The sequence below is a fragment of the Camelina sativa genome, chromosome 19, assembly GCF_000633955.1.
Source record: "Camelina sativa cultivar DH55 chromosome 19, Cs, whole genome shotgun sequence".
NCBI lineage: Eukaryota > Viridiplantae > Streptophyta > Magnoliopsida > Brassicales > Brassicaceae > Camelina > Camelina sativa.
The window spans coordinates 8,654,878-8,661,758 of record NC_025703.1 but is presented as its reverse complement, the minus strand read 5'-3'; the positions used below and the strand labels follow the sequence as shown (position 1 = coordinate 8,661,758).

The window sequence follows — 6,881 nt, the reverse complement described above, 5'->3', positions numbered from 1 at the left end:
TGTTAATGCTGGTTAGGTACATGCCCATAATTCCAACTGTACTTGTCAATGGCTCTGAAGGCATTGGAACTGGGTGGAGCACGTTCATACCGAACTACAACCCTAGAGATATTGTTGCTAACATAAGGCGTCGACTCAGTGGTGAAAGTGTGGTTCCTATGGATCCTTGGTATAGAGGTTTTAAAGGAACCATTGAGAAAACTGCGTCCATGGAAGGTGGTTGTACCTACACAACCACTGGTCTATATGAGGAAGTTGATGACACAACTATTCGAATTACGGAGCTGCCCATCAGAAGGTGGACTGATGATCATACACAATTCTTGCAGTCATTAAAGACAGATAATGGTGCCTCCTTTCTCCAGCAGGTAGATAGAATGCATGATTTAATAATTAGAAACTAACTAGTATTTTTTTATGCCGCTTTCTGAGTCGTTCTTTTTTTTCTGCAGGACGTCAGGTCTAACAGTGACGCTACATCTGTGAGTCTTGACCTTAAATTGAGTGAAGAGAACATGCTGGAGGCTCGGAAAGAGGGCTTTCTTGAGAAATTTAAACTCACCACGAAAAATCTCTACAAGTAATATGCATCTCTTTGATAAAAAAAGGTGTTCTAAAGAAATATGCATCTCCAGAACAAAGTAAGAAGAGATCCAACTTGTTTTCATTCTGTTTTTTTTCCCCCCTCTATAAGACATACTAATGTTACATCCCTATGTTGCAGTCCTTGAAGAGTTCTTTGATGTACGGCTTGAATTCTATGAGAAGAGAAAGGTTTGAAAGCAAACTATGATTCAGTCCTTTAGAGGTTTTAGTCATCATGGTAATGTTCTAACAATATGTCTTAACTGTCTTCTGATGTATACAGGATACTATGCTGAAGAATCTGGAACTTGAGCTGCAGAAACTAGAAAACAAAGTAAAGTTCATTCTTGGAGTTGTCAGTGGAGAAATCATAGTGATTAATAGAAAGAAAGCTGATCTTGTTGAGGACTTGAGACAGAGAGGGTTTACACCATTTCCGAGGAAGTTAATGCCTGTAGAAGATGCAGTTGCTGGAGCAGTTGATGCAGCTGAAGAATCTGAAGAAAGCTCAGTGGATCCTGCAGATTCCGCAGACACTTATATACCCGGCTCAGAGTATGACTACATATTATTGGAAATGGCTATGGGATCGTTGACTAAAGAGAAAGTCAAGGAGTTATTGTCAGACAAAGAGAAAATAATTGAAACAATTAAAGACTTGAAAAAACACACGCCAAGATCCCTCTGGCTCAGAGACCTGGACTCTCTTGACAAGGAACTAGATGTAAGGATTCACAAAGCTATCCCTTATATAACGCTTAATATTTAATTTGTCACTGATATATCTTGTTCCTCATATTGCAGAAACTTGATCAGGCCGATGCTAAAGCCGAAATAGAGAGAAAGGTAGCACTGGAAAAAATCAGGGCCAGTTCTGGAGCACCAGTAAAGGCTAAAATACAGGCGCCAAAGAAACCGGTAGCAAAGAAGACCACAAAGAAAGCCAGTGAATCCGAAACAACAGAGGCTTCCTATTCAGCAATGGACAGTGGTTAGTCTCCTCGTACTCCAGCGTTTTCATTGCGTTTTGTTTTCTTGGTTGGATCTAATATACATTGGAAACTTTTTTTGGTTCTATAAGATAACAACGTAGCAGAAGTGGTAAAGCCAAAAGGTAGACAAGGAGGAGCCAAAAAGAAGGCCCCAGCTGCAAAGGTGTTTGCTCAATACAATTTTGGCTTAGGAGCTGCGGATTCAAGCAGTAAGCTGATACACAGTTTTGACAAAGAAGCATTGATCTAACACAACCTATTGTATGTAATTTGGGTCTTAAAGTTAAGTCTTGTCTTTCTTGTGGTTTTATCAACAGAAGCAACTGAAACATCGAAAGCAATTGACGCGGACGATGATGATGATGACGTGGTAGTTGAGGTAGCTGCACCAGCAAAGAAAGGAGGAAGAAAACCTGCGGCAAGTAAAGCCGCAAAACCACCAGCAGCTCCGAGGAAAAGGAAGCAGGTTGCGGCGATTGGTGTGTCTCCGGAGAAGAAAGTGAGGAAGATGAGATCGTCTCCGTTTAACAAGAAGAGTAGTTCTGATGTGAGCACGGGATCGGACACTCGGCCAGGAACGCTCGTGCCGGACCCGGACACCTCTTGGACGGCCGGACAATTGGTACTAACGTCCAGCAGCTAGCGTAGGCGGCAAGGATCTGGCCCGGGACAACAATGTAGCATCAACATTGCTCTGTGGACAAAGTTAAGGGAGTGGAGATTAATAATCGTGTGGTTGTGACACTTGATGGGAAGTATCTATCGCATTCCGAACAGGTCAGTGTTGCATTTTATAATGCTTTTTTTTTTAATATAAGTATTCAGAATGTATGAATGGTTTGGGATCATTGTTGCAGAGGACGGAGAATATGTTGTCGAGGCCAAACCTCAAGGGAAGTACAAGCGAATGATGTGAATCTAAGAAGCTTTTATGTTTCCATGAATGTCTTATAGTAAGTTGTAACAATATTGCAATTCCTATGGTGTTTGTTTATATGTACTCTATGGCAACTCCAGCCACCAGGTTAAAGCCTGTTTCATAAACAAAGACAAGAAAGCATTTCTATATTTTTTTCTTTAAACATTGTAATAAAGTTCTGATTCATGCTCATATCGATTGAATAAAGTTTATGGCAGTCATATGTACCCGAGATGTAACCTTGTCATAGAGATCTTAAATTACATCATAGTAGTCAAAACTAGGACAGCATAAGGTTTTTGCAGGGCCCTAATGGAAGTGAACTATTGCACCATAACAGTTCGAGTAGATGTTCACACACATTACAGGTTATGATCTTTTGCATAATCAATCATGAAAGCAGAACTTTTTCGAGTGTCCTGATACTTAATATCGATTGAATAAAGTTTCTGGCAGTCTTATGTACCCGAGATGTAACCCTGTCTGTGAGATCTTGAGTTACATCATTGTATTCTAACTTGGACAGCAGTAAGGTTTTTTTCAGGGCCCTCACGGAAGTGAACCATTTCACCATGCATAACATTTCAAGTAATTGTTCACACACATTACAGGTTATGATCTTTTGCTTTAGAATGGTCTGGACAGTAAGAGATTGTTAATACAGATTTCATAATCAATCATGAATGCAGAGTGTCCATATACTTATGCTCCGGGAAACAAGAAATGGTAATTGTACTTGAGATTGGAAACTATTTCATCTATTGTTGTTTTTTCTGAGTTAAAGGAGAGCTGCGGAATGGATCATCATCACCGAATGCAGCTACGTTCCCTGGACGTGAGAAAACTATCTGCAATGTTGCAGAAATGCATTTAATAATCAAATCAAGTCTAAAATGAGACTGAGGTAAGAAACCAGTGTTTGTGTTACCTGGTAGTTTTTAAGGGTAAGTGTCTTGAGCTGCACAGTAGTCGAAATATCTTCAAATCCAAGATCCATGACTTGTCTGTGCAGATAGATAATAGTTACTTTTCTTGAACAAATGAACAAACATACTGAGTCCTAAAAAGCAAAACAGAGGAAAGAGGTTTTTTGAAGTTTATCTTACTTTTGTCTCTCTAAGAAGTTCTTCCTCCAGTACCTCAACGTGTGGTAGTAATGAATCCCAAAGTTCTCATCGTGTTCAATGCTGTATTTTTTTCAAGTGTTAGATACTAATTAGGTCGTTTCGTTTGGGAGAAGGAGAAAGCAGAGAAATTGCATTTGAAGCTAAACTCTGATAAAGAAAAAGACTTTACCATAGCCTAGAGGAAGAGGCCATGGCTGAAGTAACTCTGGCTAAAGAAGGAATGCATCCACCAGGGAATATGTATTCTTTTATAAAATCTGAATTTAGTCTGTACTCATTGTAGCGTTCTTCGGGTATCGATATGAACTGTTATATGGTTTAGAAATTGAAACCATCAATGGTTGTGCAAATGAGGGAACCATGAGGGATCGGAAGAAGTGTTACCTGTAGGACAAAAATGCCGTTCTGTGCAAGCGCAGCTTCACAGCAACTGAAAAACTTCTCCATAAACTCATGGCCAACCGCTTCTATCATCTCACTGAAACATCAAGAAAAGTTATGTCATAAGAGTATAAGACAGATTACAAAGTTAGTTTTTAAAAAAGTGGGACAATACAAAAAAGGTTTTTACCAAGATATAATTCTGTCATATTTGCTAGCATCAAATAGTTGGCGATAATCGCAGAGCTTAAACGTAATCCGATCCTGGCGATTCAGAAGTAACATTGTTGATCATAAGGCACAATGATCCTGGTATTAGAAAACTTATTCAGAGATAGATTAGACAAAACCTGAAGTCCAGCTTCTTTCACTTTTGCTTCTGCATACTTAAGCTGTTCAATAGATAGAGTAATGCCAGTATATTTGCATCCAGTTCTTTTCACAACTTCTATGGCCAAAGTTCCCCATCCACATCCAATCTCCAAAACCTCATGGTTCTTCTCTGTTCTCGCCTGAAATGTCCCACTTCGGTTATTCAAGAACAGATGAAAATCACAGTTTCTTGCTTCAAATCAAGAAGATACTTTACCTTGTCAACCAGGAGAGATATTTTTCATCTGTGCTGTTCTAAGATCCTCGTCTTCTGACTATATATAAACCCGAAGGCGAAAAGTTGATGTCAGAATCATAGTAAAGTAGGAGAAAACCAAAAAAAGAGGACAAAAAATCCCCTGGAAGTTTTTTAAGGGTCACCTTGAATACTGCAGAGGAGTACACCATGGTATCATCCATGAAGAGACCAAAAAACTCGTTGCTCTATGAACATGGAATCTGATTAGAAACCACAAAAGACCAAGGAAATGCTTTTAGAGATTTAAAGCGAGGTGGAGATTCAAGCCACGTACAAGGTCATAATGACGAGACATGTTCCTTCGAGCTTGAGTTAGAGTGTTTTGTTTAAGCACATGCTTTAGATAATACTTTGCAGATGCTAATCCGGCGGCAGTTAGAAACACCGGTGTCCACCATCCCCTGTAAGATAAAAAAAAATATACAAGTGAAACCTTAAGCGATAAATTTTGCATGCCAAGCCTAAAGTTGTTAAGGATTAGTTTAACATTAAACCAAATTAAAAAGAAAAAAAGTTGTTAAGGATTTACCTTTCTTGGCAAGGTTTGATTTTGGTGAGTTCAGGTCTTTGTTAACAATGAGAATCTGCAAAAAAATATTAGAAATTAGCCATGGGCATTCGGGTTCGGATTTTCGGGTTTTCGGGTTTAGACATATAAAACCCGTTCGGGTTTTTTATACTATCGGGTCGGGTTCAAGTATTACCCGTTCGGGTAACTCGGGTATACCCGAACTCAAACAAACCATGAAAAAAAAAACTAACTTTTTTATTTTTTTATAATTTTTAGAACACTTGTATATATATAAATATTTAACGTTTTACATCATGACAAAAAAAGCTAAGATGGCAAAATGGTTAAAATACACCCTTAAATGTTCTAACTTTTTTTTGTAACTGTCTTGTATATGTTACCTTCCAGTAAAACTGAGGACTGTGAATCTTAAGGATAGATTTCAAAGAACAAGTAGAGTCTTCTTCCCCAAATACGAACTTCGTTTCTCCTTCTAGTATCCTGTTCCATTTCATAGCATTAAGTTTTAATGAGACAATGGCTGAACACTATATTATCTGAGTCGAGGAGATACAGTGAGTCTCACGTTACACAACCGATCGATATGAATTGTCCCAAGAATCTAGTAACGAAAAGCCGAGCCACTGTTTGGGTTAGGGAAAGGACCATATGTTGCATATTTTTCAGAAGAGTGTTTTCTTTCCCTAGCAAACCTCGTGCAACTTCCATCCCAGCCTAAAGACAACAAAACCGTATCAAAAATGTGGATCGGAGTGATCATTGGCATTAGTCTATCGTCATGGAAATTTAGTTAAGGATCAGACAACGATTTGCTTTGAAGTATGAGTTTACCAGAAAAAACATATAAAACAAAACCTAACGTACATGCAAACTAAAACAATATTACAAGTATTATATCATAAAAAACTGTTATAATTAACATCGCAAACAAGATATATAAATATATGAAGAGAGATCTAGAGACTAGAGAGATGAGTGTATATATATATACATGAACGTGAGAGAGAAAACTAGTGGGAGAGAAAAGTTACAAATGTGATACGATTGTACAATACCACGTCAAGAGGATTCAAGTTGGTTGCTGATGACGTGGACAAGAAGAGAGGTTAAAAGAGCTGTGAAGCTCTTCTTCTTCATTATGCTTAATCTGTGTTTGTTAATTCTCAGGAGATGTTCTTGAGTGCTCGAGTGATGTGCTCGAGAGATGATCAATGTTGATCATCGCATTCTCGGATTGAGTATTTCTCTTATTCTCTTCTTGTTAACAACTCTGTAACAAACATTCTTTCCAATTGCATATCATTCAGATTCGATTGAGTTCTCTAGTACAAGACTCTATCAATTGTGCGGTGAAACTGTGATCGGAGCTTCAACGCGATGAAGACGGTGGAATCTGTGATCTATGAAGATGATGGTTGTATGGATACGCCTATGTTCACCGGAACAGATCCGTCGCTGTGGATCCCAAAAGTGGAGAGGCTTTTCAATCGTGGCTGTTTCTCAGATGATGCAAAGCTTGATATACAGTAGTCTTCTTGTTTTTAGACGGAGCTGGGTTGACATGGTTTATGCGGGAGATAAATAAAGAGAAATATATGGAATGGACTGTCTTTAAGCGTAGGTTGATCCAGCTCAGAATTGTTCTCCATCAGAGGTGATTGCGCGTTCCATGCCAGAGGTTGCTCAAACAATTGATTTGATTCTAGATGTTGAA

At 38.6% G+C, this 6,881-nt stretch overlaps 2 pseudogenes; one reads left to right on the top strand and one right to left on the bottom strand.

The window, feature by feature from the left end:
• Positions 1 to 2,688, top strand: part of LOC104767587 — a 9,921-nt pseudogene extending 7,233 nt beyond the window's left edge.
• Positions 3,255 to 5,875, bottom strand: LOC104767586 (annotated as a pseudogene).